General features: G+C 38.7%; 1 protein-coding gene across 2 annotated transcripts in view; it reads right to left on the reverse strand.

The window, feature by feature from the left end:
* Positions 1-23,149, reverse strand: part of PHYHIPL (phytanoyl-CoA 2-hydroxylase interacting protein like) — a 64,222-nt gene that overhangs the window by 39,827 nt on the left and 1,246 nt on the right. Inside the window, exon 1 of one of the 2 annotated variants that reach the window (XM_071749212.1) lies at positions 15,313-15,443. The exons of the other annotated variant lie outside the window; for it this stretch is intronic. The gene's annotated coding sequence lies outside the window, so the exon portion shown is untranslated. Of the gene's footprint in view, positions 1-15,312; positions 15,444-23,149 lie in introns of those variants that run through there. 2 annotated transcript variants of the gene reach the window in all.

The raw sequence follows: 23,149 nt of genomic DNA on the forward strand, positions 1-23,149 counted from the left end.
GTGAGGCTGGAAAAGTTCATGGAAAAGAAATCCTGTAGAGTTAGTAAACCCACAAGGGATTCAGAGTTTCTAATTAGAAAATTTGTAGAGTCTGGGAAAGAGCCACTGAAGACCGTGGTGCTTTTAATTTTCTGTAAACATATCCTGTCAGCCAGTACTGAGACTACTCTGGGCTAGGTAGGTCTTTGGTCTGACCCAGCAGCATCAAGGAAACACCCTGTTATTTAAGCCTTTATTCCTTACCACACACCACATTCATATTGAGCACTTCAGAGTATGGAACCCTACAACCATATAACCTGGGTGTGCAATTCTGAGCAGCGTAAACAATTAAAAAGGAATGCTTCTCTCAGGCCAGCAGAAAGACATAGAACAAACTGCCATTTCATTAATGCCATTTATGCTGCTGCTTTCCAAATTTCAGTTTTCTCATCAGCTTTATAAAGCCTGAGTAAGCACTTAAGAAGATAAATTCTTTCATAGACAAGAATAATATATTTTTAGCTTAATAAAATTTATTTGTTGCCTAATGAGCACAAAGTACTGTTAATGGCTAGCATTATAATTTTTTAATTTGCTTTTCTTTTAATTTTAGCCTTACTGTATTAGATCTATAGTATCCCTAGAGAACAACTACTACCTTCTGTATTTCCTCTCTCCTCTGTGCTGTTAAGTATTCTTTCTGCTTCAGTATGATTTTCACATTTAATTAATGCTTTATCCTCCAGATATTGGACCAGATCTTGACCTTTAAAGGATACTACCAACCACTTGTTCTTGACAATGCTTACTGTTATTCATGTTTACTTTCTGTCTACAGCTCAGTGGCCAGCCTGTGATAGCTTTAAGTGAATTTTAGCCTAAGCTGACTTATTTCTGTAAATCTTGGGATATTATGTGGCAGGGCATCAAATACCTTTGTAAAGTTGTGATGCTATTCTTTACTAATCCTCTGGCTTCATCTTAAAGAAGTGGAAGGATAAAGGTTCTAATTTGTCTTGTTTAGTTTACTGTACTACACCTGTCATATCTGGGTCTCATGGTAATAGTCACCTGCATATGAATACCTTTCCCCCCTCTGCTTTAATATTTTTGCTATCTGTTTCAATTTGGAGCCATGCCCATAGGACGCTTGTTTCCATAGTTACACTTAATTCAATTTTTAAAGACTTGTGACATTCTGACTTTATTGGTCTCCTTCTACTTCCTCAGTTCTCTGTGGATTTTTAACAACTGTTCCATCAGTTCTATAAATACCCTAATGGACACCTCAGATGGGTTAGAACAAGTAGTGATATTTTGTTATGTATTTCTTAGTTACTTTTTCCCAGCAGTTCACAATTACATCAATGATTTCTTAACCAAGCCATTAATTAAAGTTTAATCCCCTTCCCAATAAACTTCATGGCAAAATTCCAATTAGTTTCAGTGGGAATAAGAACTGGTCTCAAATTTTATCTCCATATTACAAATTAATTACAATTAATTTTCTTGGCCAAGTCATGTTATGTTATTATGGCTTCAGGACAGAAAACACAGACTCTTCATAATATCTTTAAGCTCTTGGCAACAGTTTTTGTGTATCCTCATGCTATTTTTCTCATGTGCACTCAACTTGGAATATAAAAGCCTGTTTTGGTGGCCCTCCAGTTTTCTGTTGCCAGAGCACTTCGTATTTTACTTTTAAGTAGCCCACAGTGACACATACTCTTCAGCATTTCCCATTTGCATTGGAACAAGACATGTTTCTGCTGGCTTTCCATTACAGTATTTTCTAGAGTCTCTCCTCTGCCCTTCCCTTTTCCAAAAATGCTTTTCTTCAGCTCCCTCAGCTGATCCTGTGTGTTAGATTTTTCTCATAATACTTTCATTGGATGACATGAAACTCTTCGAAGATGGACAAGTAGGAGGTACAGTTCGGTAATACACAAACTTAAGAAAGAAAGTCTAAGTGATTAGTTCCTCAGTGTTTTCTAATGATCTATTTTTCTTATTACTGTAGAGCTTCTGTATAAGCACACAAGATAGTCATTCTAGATTGATGCTGCTTCCTGCCAGCTCTTGTACCATCAAGACCTGCTATGACTGAGGTGACATGGCAAGGCAAAATACTATTGTCTTATCTCCCACTTCTACGATGCAAACAGCTGGTTAACTGCAAAGGAACAGAAGGAAAAGGATGTGCTTTTATAGCACACCTATACAGGCAGATTAGCTAGAAAAAGTAAATGAACAGGCAGTTAAGTGACAGATTATACCACTGTTTTGGTAAGAACATTCACAAGCATTTTAATTAAACCATGTTCTGCTCTGAATGATGTCCTATCACTGTTACTTGTTTTCTGGGTGTATGGCAGATCTGAACTATGTTATTTAATGATAGCATTCCTTACAGATTACCAGTCGCTGTGCATATGCAGTGCCCTGAAGTACTTAAAGTAAGTTGAGGCATTCTGTGATCTTCAAAAATCCTAGAACTGACACCAAACTCTGCTAGTGACTGATATACTGCTCCTGGTTCTTAAGCCAGGCTGCACAAAAGCTGAGTTGTGAAGACCACCTTTAGCCTAAGGAGCCTGTTTGCTTTAGGATCTTTCCACAGCCAGTGGGGAGTGATAAAATCCTCAGCAAAGGGTCTCGGTGGGAGTTTATTGTGGGTGGTCTGAGTTGTTTCAGAAATAATTTCTCTTCATTCCACAGGAAGCTGGGGAGCAAAGCATCCTGAGGCTAAATCTAGTCTTTGTGAATGCCCTCTCAATTCTTATACGTGTTTGCAACAGCTGTCTATGATAATCTGCAGGATTTTCTGGAATCAGAAATGAGAACAGCAAACTAATATGGCAAAACTGTCTCTCCTAGGCTAACACTAGCCCTTCACCTCTTGTCAAAAGTTCCTGGTGCTTAATTTACACTATATGCTCATAGGGACAGTACTGGCTGCAAAGCAGAACAAGTGGCCATTTATCCAGGCACAGCTGTTGCTTAATGCCAGAAGTCTGACAGTGGCTGCAGTGTGATGGAACACGGGGCTGTTTTCAGACTTGTCTGATCACTGCTTATCGGTGACCTGCTGAACTTGCATCAAAAGCCTATCATCTGTAAATTCTTTTTCTCTAATTTCCTCCCTTTCTTTCTTCCATGCTAGCTGCTAACTTGATATATTACATGAGCTTTTTTTTTTTTTTTTTTTTTTTTTTTACCTAAATTTACTAATTTACTATAGTGATTTCTCTATTTTCCCCTTTTAATACCAGCATTTTTTTTCTTAATTCTCTCTGGTTTTATTTTTCTCCATTTTTAGTCTCATCTACTCCCAGTGGATGGGAGTCTCAGTGTCATCTTCTGATTAATATATCTCCATATAAATTCAATTTAATCACTGACAGTCCTGTTTTTAGATTATACCACATGACATCTACCTGGTCATTTTTGGGCTAGGGAGGGCAAATGAGGTAGAGAAGAGATATTTTACTTTAAGCATTAGTCATCTAGATCAATCTTTCTATTTTGTATGCTACACTTCTACAGTTTATTTTATTAAACATTTAGAACAGTCACTACCCTTTTAAACATATTTTATAGCTGTAGCTCCATCAGATTAATATAGAGGTTGCACCAGCATAATTATACACATGTCGACAGTGATACAGCTAATATCATAGAACAACTGATCATAAAATCCCCTTAATTTCTACAACCACTAAACAGCTCCTGCCAGAAATGAACTAGCCCTGATATTAGCAAAGTAATGAAAGCTGTGTGTACTTTTGGAGCAGAGCTAAATGTTAATTTATAGTAAAAATGCTAGAAACTTACTGATACATGTGCTTTTACACTCAAAAGATTTATTCAAGCAAATTATGCAGAAAAGGCAGGTATGGCACAGAGTGAGTCTAAGGAGAGAGAGAAAACTGAAATTCTTTAGCACTGACCAAGAACTATTCACATTTGCCTAATACTGCAATGGAAGTGAGTGCCAGTGGCACTGAATTGTATCAAACCCCTCCATTCTCTGCAGGGAGTTTTAGGCCTGAACAAAAGTGCTTCATTACCATTTTTTTTTATCACGTACCCCGTGGTTCTGTTCTTGAAGCTGAGTAATATATCACTATAAACTAGGGGAAGCAAATCAAAGTATAAATCAAGCTAAGTCTGAGGGTTAATGAGATTAGCAGCAATCAGAGCCACAGGCTATCTATAGCCTGACCACTAAGTCTTATGCCCTCAGGAGTTAATAACGGGGTTACCACAAACACCCAAAAGGCATGTGACTGGCCCCTCCATGAATTGCAAGCAAACCTTCCTGCTTCCAGCACCAGAGTTGTGATGTTCAATAAAAACATGGCAGCAAATGACTCAGGAAGAAAACATAGGAAGGAGCTCCAAGATCTCTTCAGGGCTTCTTCCCATGGTTAGGAGAGATAAGAGATTCTAACTGCCATGTGAGACAGACACTGGGGAGCCCAGCTGTGAAAGCAAACATTGGTGTGTCCTCCACACTCCTCTGACCAGGTAGTTCAAAGCTACCTTCTTAATGAAGACTGCCAAAAATCATCTAAACAAGTATGCACTGAACATGATGGCCAGCATGGGTAAAACCAACCCATCTGAGACTTGTTTTTATTTTGAAGCACAGTGCTTTGGCATTTGCTATCTAAAACTTATGAGAACAGTGGTCATCAGCAAGCATTATTAACTAGCAGACAGTTTAGGCAAAGATGCTCACTCCCAATGTGCTGCTGTTTGGTTGCAGAAGGCAAGTGCCTGGTAGGTGACAGGAGTGACAATTCAGCAACAGGAGCAAGCAGTGCTATGAGACTACAGTTGGTGTGGCTTTTTCAGCACTCGTTAAAATGGCTCTCTGACAGCACTGTCTGCATGGAGATATTATGCAAGCTTTATGCAAACTGAATTCATCTTGAAGTAAAACCTCCTTTCTTGCATCTTGCTGGGAAAAGCAAGAGATGGAGAAATCTCTGATGGAGAAATATATTTCAATTGAAATTGATAATTCAAACAGTTTTAGAGAGAAAGTATGGTCTTGTCCCTATTTTCTCATTTTTGATTTCTCCACCCTCTCTAAGGATGGTGGTCTGAGCTTCTTATGCTGTCAAACTCTCATTGACCTCAACAGAAAATTGCTCATCTCAAAACAGAGCAGCCAGCTGCCTCTCCATAAGCCAGTTGCTCCCAAACCAAAGTTGCAATCCTGCATGCTGCTGCAAGGCAGGCAACTGAGAGCAGGGTCAGTTCTCCATCCTATTATGTGGTGGTTCCATGGGATGCAGGAGCAAAAGCTTTGCTGCAACAATGATTGTGGGTATCTTCTTTCATTGCTTTTAATTTTTTTTCTTCTTCTTCTTCTTACCCCTCAACTGGCCATGGAGCCTCATTACTGAATCTGAACCCTAAGGCAAAGTTTTCAGCACTGGGCACACTCCTGCAGAGAAAGTTTTGTATGCATTATAAAGTCAGGGCATTCAAATAGTACATCAGTTCCCTTCCTGCAGGCTGTCTTCATGAATGCTTATTCATCTTGAAATGATGGTATGCTAAGAACTCAGTTAAGCTCTTAAGATTCCCTAATCTCGTGTCACAACTTCAGGAACAACTAAAAGGGAGAAGGAGAATGATCAGAAAAGCATAAAATCAAAAACTGCAGTCAGAAAAATTCCTGTTGCTTCAACTGCTGTTAAAGAAAGAGATTACTTCTTGCACAGGTAAAGCATAACAGTCTGTGCTGCTATATAGCTTATAAGAAACTTTGATCCAGTACAATATTTTTGTCACCAAAAGATTATTGCTGTGGTGTCCTGCTTGTTTTGGGAAAGTGGATGAACAAATAGAAAGCCCCTCTGCTTGCATCCTTCTAGGGAATGTAAAGAAGAAGAAGCAAACAGCAAAGATACATCCAGCCTTCTTCCACTGTGGGAGGACAGTTAGCTATTTCTGAAAAACAGAATTTCAATCTGGCAGAGACATATCTTAAAAATTATTTTTTCCTGTCATTACATTTAGCAGTATTGGTAGCCTTCACAAAGCACTATTGTAATTCACAGATAACATTACCACATGAATGCTAGCTGTGCACTTCCAAAAATGCTAAGCAATACATTTCTCAAAGCCTTAAATCATGTCTTTCAGGCCTGCTGGAGATCAGAGGGGTTTGCACAGGGGAGCAGCTAAGTGCAAGTCACTTGTAATGTTCTGCCTGCTCACTAAAGAGCAGCCAAACACTGGCAGGCCAGCTGGAGCTGTGGGCACACAGTGCTTGCTGTGCCTCATTTCAGAAGTACAGCAGGATAGCCTTCCTTCCTTTCTCTCATGTTCTCTGCCACATGACAGCAAGCAAACAGGAGCATGGGATCAGCTGACCACTTCTGATGCCAAGGCACTGTATGCAGTGACTGTAACAGCCTGTGCTCGCCAGCACTTGTCAAAGAAAAGGAGAAGGCAGTGTTCTCTCAAGCCTTGTGAGAGGATGGGGGAAGGAAGGGGAGAGGAAGCTGTTTTCTGTACTCTTCATCCTTTTGTGTGAGCTAAGCAGAGGAAGACAGATTTGTGCACATGTATGAATATAAGACCGTGGCAAGTTGTCCACTTCCATGGAACACAGCAATTGCAGAAGTTCTTTCAGAGCTCTTGATGCTGAGTTCACATGGTTTGGAGAGGAGGGCAAGATGGAAGCACAGGAGCCTTTCTGTACCCTGACACTTTTGTCCCTACCCAGGGCACAGCACAGTGCCTGGGACAGCCAAAGAAGTGCACACATGGCAGAGGAGCTCTAAAAATCTCTTTGCCCTTCTCCACCCCAAAATGCTTGCTATCTTTGCTTATCAGTGCTTTCTGGGGTACAGAGAAAAAGGAAGAACAACAAAGGCCAAATATCACTTTCCATTTCTAGAGCTGACACAGCACTGCTGCAAAGATGATCAGGCACAAGCTGATCATGTTCCTAATGTCTGTTAGGACAGTTCATGGGGACACACTGAGAAACCCTAACTCTTAGGGGTGAGGAGACTTCAGCTTGATATGTACTGACTGAGTACCTGATGTGCACCCTGGCTGAGTAACCCTTCCACATGCTGCCCTAGGTCTAGATCTGCAGAATCCCTTAGTGGAGGGAGGCTAGTGGAGAGAATGGCTCCACACATTGGTCAGAGGCAGTTTATCAATTGTTTAGGACCTGTCCATGTCTTTTGTTCTATTTTCAGATCTGCATGATGACTGTTGATGACATCTGCCTATGACTGGCAGCAAACATTGATGAGCACTGTAAACAACTGGTTTCCTAATGTCTCCTTTCTGCTCCAGGCAGCTGATAGAGACCCACTGATGGTAGTTGCTGTTTAATATGGTAAATGATTTTGGAGACTGAAGTCTGCTTTTATGTAATCTCCTTACGTAAGGACTGGGAAAGAAAAATGTAACGAGCAGAATATAAACAGAAAAACAGCAGGGGGCTCAACACAGGTATTGCCATCTCAGAAGTCTTCTAAATATCCAAAGCTAGTAAAAGTCCAACAGAAATAAAATTCACCCTCTTTCAAATGTATACAAGAAACTTCATAGAAGTTGCACCTCTCCAGAGAATCCTGTGTGATAACCCATTACCTGGTATTTAGCTAATAAGATGTCCAGCTGATGAAATGGGAGGTAACTAAGAAAGTTCACTTTAATCCTAAGTAAAACTGAACCAAAACTGAACAAATGCTTCAAGAACTGGAGTCGAGATATTGCAAATATCTGGGGTAGGTTCAGGCTGGAGAAAAATAGATTGTTCTTAACCAGCTACCACATGGTGACACACGATGTCTGACATTCTTTGCACATTGATTTCTGCAAAGGTGCTGTGGTACTCTGTTCAGAGGCTCCCCATGTGCTGTGTCAGCACCTCCTGCAGTAAGTGAATTGCTTGTTGCTCCTAAGTCAGAGTGCATTTATTCAGTTTTGCTCATTCCTCACCACTCATGTGCTACGTAGAAAACGACACAGAGAATATCTTAAAATGCTTAAAATCTTGATGGCAGAGAGCAAAATGTAAAAGAAAAAATGAAAAGAAGGGTAAAGAAGCAACAGTAGCAGAATGAAGAGTAACCAAATGCAGAGAGGCTCTTTTGTCCTTTCTATTAATTTTTATAACTGTCTGATCTGTTCCAGTCTTTATCTTGCTTTGCTACATAATGTCACACTGCAACCACCCTGATTGCAGTGCTCGGATCAAATGATAAAAAGCCAGTGAGTGCAAGACCTGAACACACCAGAGGGATTAGCAATGTTCATGGGTGGAGGCTGTAAGAATACCTCAACAAGTTTAATACCTAAAGAAAAGCAAGTGAATCTGTGTTTCTGGCTGGTGCTGCATATACAGCCAAGCTGATCATGCTTCAGACATCCTCCTTCAGACAGTTCTGGAGAGATGGTAACCCACAGTGTGCAAATTCATACTTGCTGGAAATTTTCAAAACAAGTGTTTGTGCAACAGATATTGACAGCAAAATAAATATTAAAAAATGCTTAAAGCATTTTGCTCTCATGATGCCGATAAACACAGAGACACAGGGAGTTTCAAGAAGTTAACTTTCTGCTCAAAGGTATCTTTTCTATTAACAATTTTCTTTAAACTATCTGTAATTTTTATAACATTCTTACAGCTTTTCCTCCTTCCACTTGCTGTGTTGTTTTCCATCACAAGCAGGAAGTTGGATGTCTGGGTCCCTTCATTCACTGTGTACTTAAGCCTAAGGCACCAATGTGTTTCAAAAGGTTGCACAGGGTGGCAGTGCTTTGGTTCTGAAGATGAAATACATCCAGGCACTGAATTCTAAATTTCAATTATTTCTTGACCTATGCTGACGATTCGCACTCTTCTTTTTCTCCACTTCTTCTAGGAGGAAGACATTCAGTTGTCTCAATATACATTTTAGTCTCAAATATAGCTTAGTTGTAAAAATAACTGAATGTATAAGAATGACAGACCATAATTATAAATGCTATTCCATATGTGATTGATTGCCTCCAGTAATGATACTTATATGTAGCTGAGCTATTTGTATTGGAAGCAGTGGCTGCAGAGCAGTATCATTTGGCAGCCACCAGATAGCTGAGCTTAGTGCTCTGTACATGTCCCAGCAGACATCATTATTATTTTAAAAGTCACTAATACTGCCTACTAGAATTCTAAAGAAAGAGTTTTTCTCTGCTTCTGCAAACTTCTTGCATTTCCTTCTGCACTAAAGTAATATTTTTCCTTTTACCTTTCTCAACCCTCTTTTGTTCAGTCACCTTTTAATATGTATATGCAATATAAATATTTCTGTATTTGTGTATAACACCAATATATTTGCCAAGTAAGGAATAGAGGGGAAGAAAAAGTGTAAGGATAAAATATCTCATGAAGTTCCCTAAACCAGAGTATTTTCTTTCCAGAGTGAAAGCAAGAAGGAAATTCACTGGCTCAAACACAGGTGGATCCAGCCCAGTAGCATCAGCAGAACAGCACAGAAGGATTTTCACTGAAAAACATTCTAAAATGACAGCTGGAACTTGATGGCACTGTATTTCAACATTGATTAGACTAATTAGTTTATACCTGTTATGACAGTATCTCAAGTAATTTAAACTTAATATGTTTAACTATAAACAATTAATTTGGCAACAATCTGGAGGTATGTTTTACACTCACCAACCCCTGAATAACGTAAAGGAATGAAGTTACCAGAGGAGTCTGAAAAGCAGAAGCCCCAGTGCTTTAAGAGATGTAAATGTGGGTATCTAGACTTTAATTCTAAAGCATCAAATATGTCCCTAAAATAACATTACACCAAAAAACAGACTAAAGTAGAAGGGAATACTGGCAAACACCAATGGAGAGACCCTGCAGGCTTCTACTTAAGAGAAAGTAGCTTGAAATACACAACTAGAACTGCTGAAAGGACTAATTATGGCCTACTCATGTTTCATCTCTTCAGTAAAAGTCCTACTGAGAATAATAAAATACTGAATAGCAATGGATTATAATAGCAGGAGTTTTGAAAGCTAACAGTAGCACTACAGAAGAACCCCTCTTGAATTAGTATTCAAGTTCCAGACAAGAACGGTACTGCTGGTATTTTGGAAAGATGTTGGCATGCCATTAAAATATGTTTTTGATATTCTGTATTTCTATTTTAAAATACTGAAGTGGCCATTTCAGAAGGATATACATCACAAGTTTCAAGGTTTTTTCTCCACATGAGAAAAAATGCATGATCTTTACATGCTTCTTGTTCATCACAAGTCTATAGAGTATAAAATCTCTCCTGATAATCAAAATGAAGCTTCAGGGACACAGAAAGTGATTACACAGCCACAGAAGTGTCAGGCACTGGATTTAGATTTGCTTTATCTTTTTTTAAATATAAGAATTTTTGTCTTAGAAATTTTTGTCTTATTTTGTCATAATTGTCTTAGAAAAACTGGGTAAACATAACTTCACCTGTGTAAAGTTAAAAGAAACATCAACTCAAGTCTTCAATATGGCCTTGCAGCCTCTTTTAGAGGTCAGCAGGCAGACACTGTCTTAGACTGGAGATGATGGTCCCTTCCACTCCTGCTAAAGAGGGGAATGCAGGTGCCATTGATGGTAACCATGCCATCATGGGCTGGAGGAGAAGAGTGTCTGAGCAGCAGGGCAAATACCATGCAGTTTATAAACAAATGCTGATTACGGAAGCCACCTTCTCTTGTTTCAGAGAAGCACCATGCCATATGGAGTCTTCTGCATGTTTCTATACTGACCTAAACAAGGCAGTCACTGTAATAAAGCCACTCCTTGGGTAGGATGAGAGGCAGGACTTGAGTAACTCTAGGAGGAGGACTTTTGCTCCATTACAGCTATAAGAGTAGTCTGCCATATGTACTGTGTACAAGTGCTCATTTTAATTAAGGTTTAATCTCTTCAAATCTCTGCACTAATCCTTGTTTCTCTCATAATACCCACACAGGGTATTTCCTGGCATTGAAAAAGTCTTAACTTTCCTGGGTTTGGTCTGGTTTGACAGGCTTTGAATCCATATGAATGTGGTTTTTTTGTTTTTTTTTTTTTTTTCCCTGACAGAAATCTGCTAAATATGTGAGACAGAAAAAAACCCCACACCAGTGTTTGAGTATTAATTGAACTCAAACAGCAGTTTGTGGATTTAATGAATAGCAAAGGTGCCACTAGAGTGTGTAAGTGGGCAGCTGGCACAGTAGCTTTTGCCAACATTTGCATCAGTGTGGGAGTACAGCAATATGGTAGCTGTTAACATTGTTCTCAATAAATATCATATCAAATGTGAAGGTCTGACTAGCCTTTTGCAGGAAGAATCTGAGCCTTCTCTGCAGCCATGGAAGGATTTTTGTGTAATTCCAGCAATCGTCAGCAGGCTTTTGTGGGTGTTTAAATACTGAGTGCATAAAATTGCTTTCTTGAAATCCTGAAGTGTGTAGAGGGACAGTGAAATGATAATGAAATAATTCACACATTGAATTATCGGGAGCAAAAGAGCATAATGCTCAAAATGACTCTTTTTAGAAAAAGTGACTTAGCTGGCTTAGGCCTTAAAGGAAAACACAGAGGCCTGCTGTTGTCAGGTGCATGCAACAATTATTTTACTATGAGACTTGCTTTCAATGTGCTATATACATGTGTGAGTGTGTGTGTATCCATAAAAGGGAAGTGCTTAAGTTCTTTCCAATATTTACTTATTTTGTTGATGTTGGAAATAGGAATTGTTTCTATTTCACATTATTTTGATACTTTTCATAACTACTGGAGTTACTGGAGTTAAACAACAAAGACAAGGTTATATAAAAACAGCATTACATCCCAGTGGGTTTTAGTTTGTAAAACTATTTCTTGCCATGAGGTCTCCTCCTATGGATCTCTTTCACAAAGATTCACTATATTCTGCAATTATTGAAAAAAGATATCTGATTATAGGTTTGTATCTTCTAGTCATATTCTGTTTTCATTTTACCATGACATTTCTCTCTTTGAAGAGTGTTCCTACCCTTCTTCCTTCACCTGCTTCAAAGGGCAATCTTTCTGTGCCTTGGTCCACCACAGCTACTCTTCTGAGTGTCATCCCTATGCACCCATGAATTTTGAATAATTCCTAGTGAGCAATGTTCTATACTTATACTACATACCTTCCCTTAGAAGAAACATCTAAGATCTACGAAAGATAAAAAGTTATCATCATCAACAGCTGCACCGTCACAATTCTGATGAGACAAAATCACTGAGATTTTAAAGAAATTTTGTCTATGCAATTTCAAATGCAAACAGTATCAAGAAACTGGCTTGATTTTTTAGACCATTTCATTGAAAAGGAGGATATTAGATTTAATAGGGTAGTATAAATTGCTATTAAGTTTTGGAACCTATGAAAATACCCTAAGTTAATCAGTTCCTCATTTTTAATTCTTTCTACAATGTCCACTTGTATCTTGCTGCTAACAGGTACATGAACCACAGAGTAAGCAAGCTTTGTAACACCAAGAAATTGAACAAAATGTGATATCAACCACCAGTAAAACAAGGTGGTTAATCAGTTTTTTTCTTTTCTATTCTGTATAATGGTACTTACCCACTCTCTAAACCAGCATCTAAATGAGGATTATATAACCCCAGCCATGTTTTTATTTTTTATATTCATAAAATCATACACTGACTTTTATGAAAGAATTTAGGAATATAAGCAGTAGAGCAAAAAATTACTACTAAATGACATCTCTATTTTCCAACTAAAAAGACTTACTAAAGTGCTTCAGCTACTGTGATAAATAAAAATGCTCTTACATGCACAGGAAATTAAGTTGTTTTTATGCAAATATAAGAAATATGCAAACACAACAAGGGCCATTTACACTTTTTTTACTGAAAAGCTAGTGTCTTGCACATTCCCTAATAAAAATACTTTGAAATAAGCCTAATAATGTAGCTATTTACATCACATTCATTGTCATAAGCATAAAAAAGTAGGATAGCATTTCCACCCCATTCCTTAAGTGCAAAAGCTTGACCTTTATATCTGTGGAAGAACATAAAACTATTACATTCTCTCAGACCAAAAAACAAATCACAAAATTGCACCTTCTGGAAGAAAACGCAACGTTAGTCCTCAAAGTGAAGTCTCAGCAGAATGATTTTAGCAGCAGGCAGCCAAGAAAGACTCCTGCAGGGATGTAATATTTTACTGCCAGTGTGGGGTCAGCCCACTACCTGAGAGGAGTGAAGAGCTCATGGGGAGGGGGCCAGCCCCAGGAAGGTCAGAGAAGTGGATGTCACTACACAAAGTCACCACTCCTCTTCCAGCTCCAGACCAAGGCTGTGTTTTAAGCTGCATCATCTGTATTTATCAAAGAGGTGAAAGAAGAGCCTTATGCAGCCATCACCAGTCTGTCTGGACAGAAGAAGTTAGGGGATGAATCCACTCATTCTTAGGAAACATTTTTTCACTGAGAGGGCTGTCAGGCATTGGAATGGCCTGCCCAGGAAACTGCTGGAGTCACCATCCCTGGGGGCATTTAAAAGGCATTTGGACCTGGTCCTTAAGGACATGGTTTAGTAGTTAGATTATGGTGTTGGTCAAAGGTTGGACTAGATGATCTTGGAGGTCTCTTCCAACCTAAACATTCTTAGAATCTGTGAATTCTCTCCCAGGGTTTGCCAGCATCCCAAGGACAAGGGAAGAGCCTCAACAGCCCACACATCACTCAGACATGGCTTAGATGTATCACTCTATGTACTGTTCCCAGCTCTGATTTATCTTTTCAAGCAGGTGCTACCTAGGGAGTTAATCTTGGCTTAATTTTTAGCCACTCCACAGACAGGCATCCTACCCCCCCTGTCCTGAGCATTTGACAGTGACACACTCTGAAGCTGAAGCAATGGCTGTACCAGCCAGCTCTCTCCAGAATGCCTTCCAAGCACTAAACAAGTCTTAGGAAAAAATTCAGTAGGGAAATACTATAAAATAACATTTTGCATAAAATGTACTCTGTCGTGACATATATAGTGTTATTTTGGACAAGTCTTCTTAATCAAACAGTAAACAATTTTGTATCAAAATAAAGACAGCTGGAGCTTAATACCCTATATAATTAGCTTTCCAATAAGAATTTAAATGAAAAGAAAAATAAAAATCAGTAAATCCAAGCTTGATGACTCCTGAGAGATTCATATAAATGGAAAGTTAAATACATTTGATATAGACTGTATCTATGTGGATACAGTCTATACCTCAAAAAAACAGTGGAAAGTTTTGAGAATTTTATAAAGCTAAGTACTATTCACTTTTTATTGCAGTTAATCATTACTCAGGTGGATTTTACAATTCCAAGGGGACTTGAAGCGAAAACATTTCAACTGCACATTAAAAAACCTAATTCTCAAACTAGGTGCCAAAATAAATAGTCTGACATCCCTCCCAGTAGAATAAATCATTCTGCACATATATAAATAAATAAAAGTCCAGTCAGAAAACAAGCAACAAAACCAAGAAAACCTTTATCATTGGGTATCTGGGATCCAAAAGCATTCAAGTAAATGAGAATAAATCATATCTGAGCTTTATCACATGCTAAAGAGCAGATCTAACCATGCCATCAGAAAATAACATCTTTTACATCTTATTCCCAAATCCCGCACTTCCCTTCTGAATCATGTCCTTCTCTCTTCCAATAAATAAATTAATAAACATGGAAAGAAATAAATGTATTAATTTCATGGAAGCAGCCATAATCCTTTGAACAGATGGGAAACCTGATGGACTAAGATGCAACGAATCCCATACTTTCTGATTTCAGGAAGGGAAAATCTGTTTTGAAAATTGTTTTTTTGACAATTTTCCAACTTCATGGCTAAGAAGATCAGAAATATAGAAGAATGTAATTTCATAGAATCTGGAGATATGTGAGAACCAGACAAGAATACTTAATGCCAGCAGAGCAAAATTTTGAAGAAAAATGTACATCAGGTTTGCCTGTACAAATTGGGTATTCCCACTCAAATCCCTCATTGCATACTCAGAATTGCATCAAGCCATTAATTCTACAATAAATTCTCCTTCTGCTCCCCTGCAGCATCACTATTTCCTCGTTTCCACATATCTGAACTTCTCAGTGAATCTCATTTTCCCTGCAGACAGTGAGTCATGTTCTTCCAGTATCCTCTGTCCTGGTTTCTCTACTCTCTTCATCACCTTCCTCTCTTAATCACTTAGAAATTTTCTAGTTCCCTTTCTGCCCTCTTTCCAGTCTCCATCTGCCCGAGGACAACCGTACCTTGCGTACAGCGTGACTGCCTGGGGTCCTTGCTTGTGGAGCTGCACTTGCTCACGCTGGAGATGGCAACTTCTCTGTGGGCCCTTCCCCTCACGTTGGGCTCTGCACTGCCCTCCTGGTGCTCCTCCTCTAACTTCCACCAGTCCCCTCATTTGGGCACAGAGAAGATGGATTTTGTTGAAAGATGTGTTGAGGTCTTAAATGAAGAATGGCCCTGCCCACTTTGGCCACTAGCCAAACCTGAAAGACACCCAAAGTGAAGGGTCAGCAAGGGACCCGGGATACTGCCAGTCCTATCCCAAAGTCATGTGGCTGTGAGCTTTGAGCTCTGACAGCAGCCTGCTCCCCAGGTCCCTGTGTGTCAGCACGCCTGGTGACCTCCCTGTCACAGTCACACCCTCCCAGTACCAGAACTGGAGAGGCAAGCAGGAGGCAGTGGCTGCCCGGCCAGGCTTCCCTGATGCTGCTGTCACCGTATTTGCATTGCAGGGGGATGATCTGGCTGCTTCTGTGGGTCCTTTGGCAGGAGCCCAGCAGCCTTTCTGTGCCACTGCTCACATTGTACTGCAGATGTATAAACACGGGCTTGTCCACAGCGCTCTCGACAGCTCGAGAGGAAATTCGTGAGTGCCAGTGTCAAATAGGCCGGAGAAGCTGGGCTACTTTCTGGACACCAACTACTGTCCATTCCTAATTACCTATCTCTTGTAGGAATATGGAAGGTTGTCAGTATCAGAGAAACAGGAATCTGATAGGACTGCTATAAATATCCAGAATTTGGTGCTATAAAATTGTCTTTAATGATCCATTGTTTCCTGAGACAGTGTTAAACATTTGGCAGGACTATACCAAGCTGCTATATAAATAAATAAATGTGGCAGAAAATATGCAATGTTTGAAAAGGAAAAAAACAAAGTTACTAGTGTGAGGAGAAAAAACTATTTTAAACTCAGAAAAGAACACCTCAACCAGTCCTCTCTTTACCCTGCATATATTCAAAAGCAGAAAAGATGTTATCAACACCTTACTCCCTGCTGTCTAATCTCTCTTTGATAGGGAGGATAATCCTGGAAAGAATAAAGACAAGATCTTTCATCTACCTAAAAGTCTTAAAATACCCTACTGCTAGGCCTGCTAGGTATAAAAGCCACCAGAGCATTACTCTGACTTAGCAGAGATTTGAGTGACTACATAACTTCAAGGCCTGAGAATATAAGTGGATGAGGAAAAAAATCAGCAAGTTTGACCCTCTCCAAGCTTTGAGATCTCTAGACTGGAAAATATTCCCCTGTACTTCTTGAACAGAAAGCACTGACTTGAAAAGCTCCATCATTCTTTGTTGAACATTCTGTGTCCTACAGCTCTAACACAGGTACTAGTCTAGGCCCCTGCAAATACTGGATATCAAATACCCTTTGGGCACCACGATGTGCAGACCAAGCACTAATGTTCTTCCTGCAGCATACTCTGGGGAAAATCCAGGATCTTTATACAGAAGCTGGTGTACGTGTAATTAAACTGTGCTTTTTCATTTTCTCTGTTATCACTTAAGCAGAATTGCTTTGCCTATGAGGAAAGCCCTTCCTGACTGCAGAACCTGAAATCTAGGGAAGCGTAGATGTGCAAGCAGGACCTCCATCTGCTCTCCTTTGCCCATCCTACAGTGGAGCAGGCAGAGGGGTGAAGCACACATGCTAACATACTGTAAGACAGTGCTTCAGGCTTCTGTAAAATAGGACATAGCATTTAATGAATAACCCCATTTTCCACAAAGACAAAAGGCAGGATTGCCCTACTGACTTCATCGAACTCTTGAAGATCACATTTGGAAGCTGATGTGAATTATCTATATTCCACTGTCTTCAGTGAAGCTACATGAAAAATCCACTGAGAAACGAATCCTTACAGATTACTTCAGTAGAGAACTTCTGTACAAAGGAAGTTACAAAATTGCAATGCAAATATGGATAAAAGAAAAACAATCTCTTTCCTAAGAGGAAAGATACCCCATCAGATTTCTGCAGGACCATAAAAAGCACAGGATACAGATTTAATCTCTCTACCTTTCTCTGAAATTAGGATTATTTTAAACAAATCCAACCTTTATAATTTTTCCTGTGCCAAATCGGTTACAATTTCCTGCTCTGCACTTCAGTTTAACAAGAAACTAAATATGTACTCTGATGAAAAATTAATTTAATTTCAAATTACTTAAAGGTTAAAGCTGCACTTCTGTGGCAAAGAGATGGCACTCTGAAGAACAGAGCCATCTACAGAAATCTTTTTTATAATGGTGTCCTTCTTTCAAATCCAAACATTTCCTTGATGCAGAATACAAATTGAGCTCTAGTGTAGAAGTCAGCTAGGGTTTCAAAGTTGGCCTTTATACTTTGCCATTAATTAATTCCGTCTAAGAAATTCAAACAAAGATACAAACAAAAAAGTTCTCTAAATACGTTACATAAGGCATTCAGAATATTCCAATTCATTCCCCTCCAGGAACACAGTGGAGTCAAAGAATAGTATACACAGCATGTTTAGACTGTATAAAGAGCACTAGAAACTGTAAGAATAGTTTAAAACCCCATTTATTTTAAGCTGTCTCCATTACGAGAACTATTGTAGAGTATTTGCTAACCAATCTACACTTCTGAGTTCTAAACAACTGCTGGCTTAATGAAGTGTACTTTTCTTCACTTTTAGACACAGGAACAAAGAGTTTCCTTGTAAAAGGGAGGAAATTAAAACAGAAGGCAGAAGACCTCTTCCATAAATTGAGATCCTGAGAAATTTAAATATTTAAAAGAAAATCAGAAACTCTTACTTGAGATCTCTTTTTTAGGGGGGAAATGATCTGAGAAAGAGACTTACTTTCCCAGTATGCCACATGTGCAGCTTTAAGTTAGGTTGGATGCACATTCTCTGTGATGTGATGAAAGCTTCCCCACAATCTGGGAGGGAAAACTCATATAACTTATTCTAAATATTCTTTTACCCTCTTTTTTTTTTAACTATCACAATGTAACTAAAACAGAAGTTGAGAATTGGGGTCAGTGGTCAGCTAGTCTATAGAGACCTTTAAAGCCAATTAAACAAAATAGCTTTTGGTGGGGAGTAAGAAACAGCATAGAGCAAGAACACAACAGATTTCACAGAGCTAAGTTGGTGCCACATAATGCTACAAGCACCATTAACTTCTGTGAAACTTCCTAAGCCCATTATCTCCTACATTTAGATCTTTATACTTTCCAGTCCAAATCACAGAGAACAAGTTTCTGGCAGCTCTTTATTAATCCTACACTCTTATATGATCGTAATTCCTCTGTAGCCCATGTGATTCTTTTCTTGTAATTTTATTTGCTGTGCAGAGAGAACTAGGGAGGTCCTACAATGAACTGTATAACTTACATAACTTCATTTCTAGCATTTGTTTGCAAACATGCAGCATGAGAAAGAAGATAGTTGGCATTCTTTTGGCTTTTTATTCAGAGGCAGACTTAAAATAATAGTCAATTTTATTAATGCTTTATATGCCAATGACATGTAGCATTTCCCTGCACTGCTTCAGATGTTGTAACACCTCTAAGGGACACAGAGGGTAACTGTATGCCTATGTGGGCATATAGGAAAATGTATCTTCCTGGTTTTATACATTTTATAATAACTAAAATTTATGAATCATTATAATTCCATTATGTAAATGTTGAGGGTTTTTTGGTTTTGCTTTTAAAATACATTCTGGTTAGTACAATCTGTTTAAATATTCATTAATGCCCTTTGGGCACTGAACAACCTGCACCGAAAAGTACAGAAAAAAATCCACTTACATGATTTAGGAATCAGCTACTGGAACCAATCTAACCCAAACCAAGAGCAGATCAATGATTTCCCTCTTTTCTCCCTGATGTAAATTCCAAATGCCCTGGTTCAACCTTTGTGATTCAGCCTTTCTATTCCACCTGAAAACTGACAATGCAACTAAAACCATAATGTGACACATTCTTGAACGTACTGTTCCCCTCACTTAAACCATACCCAAAGTAAGCTCAGAGCAGAATCTCATACCTTATTTATCTGAATAGATTTGTGGTCTCTCACTCAAGAATTTGGAGTTCCTATGAAGTACATGTCTTGAAAATTAATCTGGCATAATATAAAGCCACTTGCTATGTCATTGCAAAATCTCATCTTTCATATAAAAACAGAAACTCTGCTACATCTGCTTCTCATACTCAGTCTAAGTATCACTATCAAATTATAACTGTAATAGGCTAATCTGGCTATACTTTGCACTTAGTAAAGACAACAAATTGTTGCCTGACTTATTGTCTGAAAATTCGGTGCCGTGTCTCTGAATTTATTGTCTGGAAAATGACAAATTATTTTGGGAACTATAACTAATAAACAGAAGGATTTTGTGAAGGATAAACACCTGTAAATAGTAATGAAATGCTGATTCTGATGGGACATGATCAAGTCAGGGTTGTACCTCAAGTCAGGAGCAAGCTAAAACATTTTCATGAAAGCATGGTAGTTTTTGATATTAGCATGGGTTTTAGAGGAAAGAGGAAATTCCAGTTTTCTTAAGGTAACATAGTCCATCTGACCCCACATAGTTTTGCAATGTATAGCCAGATATTCAGTCATGAAAAGCAGGCTGCACTATTTGACTACAAAAAGGTATCATGAGGAAAATCTGAATTTTTATGTGGACTATAATTTATAGACTACATAGTCCAGTGTGGTGACAGATTAATGCTTTTGCAGCACAGTGTGGGATGATTGCCAGTTACACTAAGGACTCTGTAAGGAAGGTTTCCATGACAGCATTCTGTGTACCATTGATATTTTGGAAATAACACTCAGTTTTGAGCTCTGACTTCTACAGATTTTGATGTTCCCATGAAATATATTCCAGCAGAAAAAATCCAGGGCTAGCATGCATATTATACATACATCCAGGAATGCCTGGAAGTCATATTCCTGTGATAAACTGTACAACTATGTGATAAACCACAAAGCTGTATGATACATGCACCTCTTAGACACCTTTAATTACCTTTTCTACTCTCTGGACAGAAAACATTCTGTCTCAGAACTTATTCTGAAGTTTTATATTGTTGGACAGGTTCAGACAGATGGCATTTCCAGTCTGCTGTCTACATTAAAGTATAGACCTTTTCCTGAAAATTAACTCTGTCTCAAAGCCCAAGAGAAGATTTAAAAAAAAAACAAAACCAAAAAATTAAAATGTCTATCCATTAAAATGCAATTAATTTTAAAGAACAGCATCTTAATCTACAGTGCTAAGGCTGAATGTAAGACTGAAAGAGAAGGGAGAGTTGGGACAGGAAAGGCTTTAAAAATACTTCACATTCAAATTTTCATAAAACTTGTTCCAAGAAAGTTTTTAATCTATTTTGCAGCTATCTTATTTCTCCATGTTTGGACAGAGATTTTCCAAGGAGTCTGGAAGAGCTAGATGCACACTTCCTATTGAATTTTTGGTACCATTCCACCAGCAGATGTGCTGCTCTGAAAGTTATTGGACATGAAACATATCTCCATACATGACTTTAAACTTATACTGAATATTTGTGATTTTTCAAGAACAAGGCCAAAATATAAAAATTACCTACAGTAGAGGGATAGGTCCTGCGTAATATTCTGCTAGTTTGGAACTGCAGATTTTTCTAAATTCACCTATGACTCTGATAAAACAAACTACATTAGCATGTCATGCATATCTGTCTGTAACCATGTATTTACAATTTATACACAATAAAATATCTAACTACTTGCACCTTTTTAAGAAGCTTTCCTCTTAATCCATATGAATTTCAAAGCTTAGCTAAAGTTGTAGGAAAATGTTAATTGGAAGCAAGATTTGAGCTTAGATAAGTGATCCATATGGATTGTTAATCTTTTGTGGGCAACCACAAATCTTAATCAGTATAAAAAAGAATTCAATAATAAACACAAAGAATAGGCAACATTAAAAACACACGGATTTTCTAGTACTTTGTATGGCACACAAAATTCCCTCTGATAAGGGAAAGAAAATGTACTGTTTCCAAAGGGCAATTTTTATTAATTAATTTCACCACAATTCTTAGAGGATTATGAGAAAAAATTGGAGATGTGGTGAAGGAACAGTATGGAATTCTTCAGCTATTCTCATGGACAGAGAAGAGTACACACTCTTCTCCACACACTCCATTCCTAAGGCAAATCCCAGTATGCTTTTCTGTCTAAATGTCAGCCAGGAGCATTTGCCACTGATATCCCACTTTCATGGATACTCCTCCATTTCAGGCTCCATGCAACCCAGTAAAATATACCAATGTATGTTTCTGTTCTTATAAATGCTAATCAGCAGTCCTGCACCACATCAAGAAAGCAAGTTTGCTGGAGCATGGCATAGAAATGTTTTGCTCCTGTTTTGAAGGATGCACACATTTAACTTGTTATAAAAAATCTTCTCTGTAAAGGGTGACCTGATATCCTTTGATAACATGAAATTAGAGCTTCCACTGGAATCAACAAGAGTAACATGTGCTGGTGACACCACAGTAACAAAAGCAGTATTTACTTTGCAATGACCTGCAGTACTTCCTCACACAGTAAGAATTTGACAGACCAGGGCTAAAGGGAGATTTGAAGGCCCATGGAACATCCCTAGCTGTGAGGGTACTACAAGTAGTAGTAATTTGTCTGTCTCTCTGAATTTACAGTTAGAGAAGGGGTGGGTGAGACAAAGTCCTGAGGAAAAACACATAGGTGAAGCAAAGAAAGGCTATTGTGGCAGCAACTTACTTTATCCAAAGCTAGAAGAAAGAAAGAGTCTTCTTCAGGAGAGGTTCTGGTAGCTTTTTTCCTCTAAAGGAAAGGTTGTATGGTGTTCTAAACTTGTAGCTGGATCTTCTTTGTTATTTACCTGATTTCTGCCCCCAAGTCCTGTCTTAGATTTGTTCCATGTTCTTTGTGTAAGGTATTAAAAGAAATTTGGAGGCGTTTGGTGTGAGGGAATAGGCCTCCATTTTTGAGGAACACCAGTAATCACAAGAATAGGCAATGGCGAAATAGTTGATGAGATATCCCTGGAATCTTTGTTATGATCCTGCATGTTGTGCTTTACCCTACTGCCTTAGAATATTTAGACAGTGCAGATCAGCACTCACTTTAATACCTAAGGTTTGCTACTTTACAGGAAAGCAAACGAAGAGGGAGAAAAAAAGGTGCTTAGCCATTGCCCTCCCCATTTTTCTCAGCATCAGGCTTTTTCTTGTTCTATGAAATCTGTCCATAATTTTGTCTTAAGAACAGTCATTTTGAGAAGAAAATGTATGTAGGAACTTGCAGACTCGTTGGGATACAACAAACTGAATTATTTCCCTAGCTCGCATGCACTCTGAGCTGTCCAGAAAGATGCTGTGCTTCACCCTGCATCCCTCCTCACCCATGGTAGCATGTTACATGCCCTACAAGTCTGGCAGCTTGGTACTCTCTATTCCACAGTCCTCTTTGTATCAACACTTTGGAAAATCTCACCTTGAACAAACCCTGAGAAGGTAAACGGAAACCTCCAGTTCAAGGTCAAAATCACACTGTGCCAAAAGCAAGTTTTGATGATAAAGTATTCCCAATCTGGAATATCCATCATGTTCAAGCCAAAGTACCAAATGAAAATGAAGTTTGAATTAAAGTGCTGAGAAGGAAGCCAAAAAGCATTTTGAACTTTCTGCCCTTCTTGGCACCCTGGCACTTGATGAGCTTCAAAACTGGAGGAGGCTGCCTTACCTACACTGAATCTCCTGCACAGGAAGGCTGAAGGAAG

Source organism: Heliangelus exortis, chromosome 7 (genome assembly GCF_036169615.1).
Source record: "Heliangelus exortis chromosome 7, bHelExo1.hap1, whole genome shotgun sequence".
Classification (NCBI taxonomy): domain Eukaryota; kingdom Metazoa; phylum Chordata; class Aves; order Apodiformes; family Trochilidae; genus Heliangelus; species Heliangelus exortis.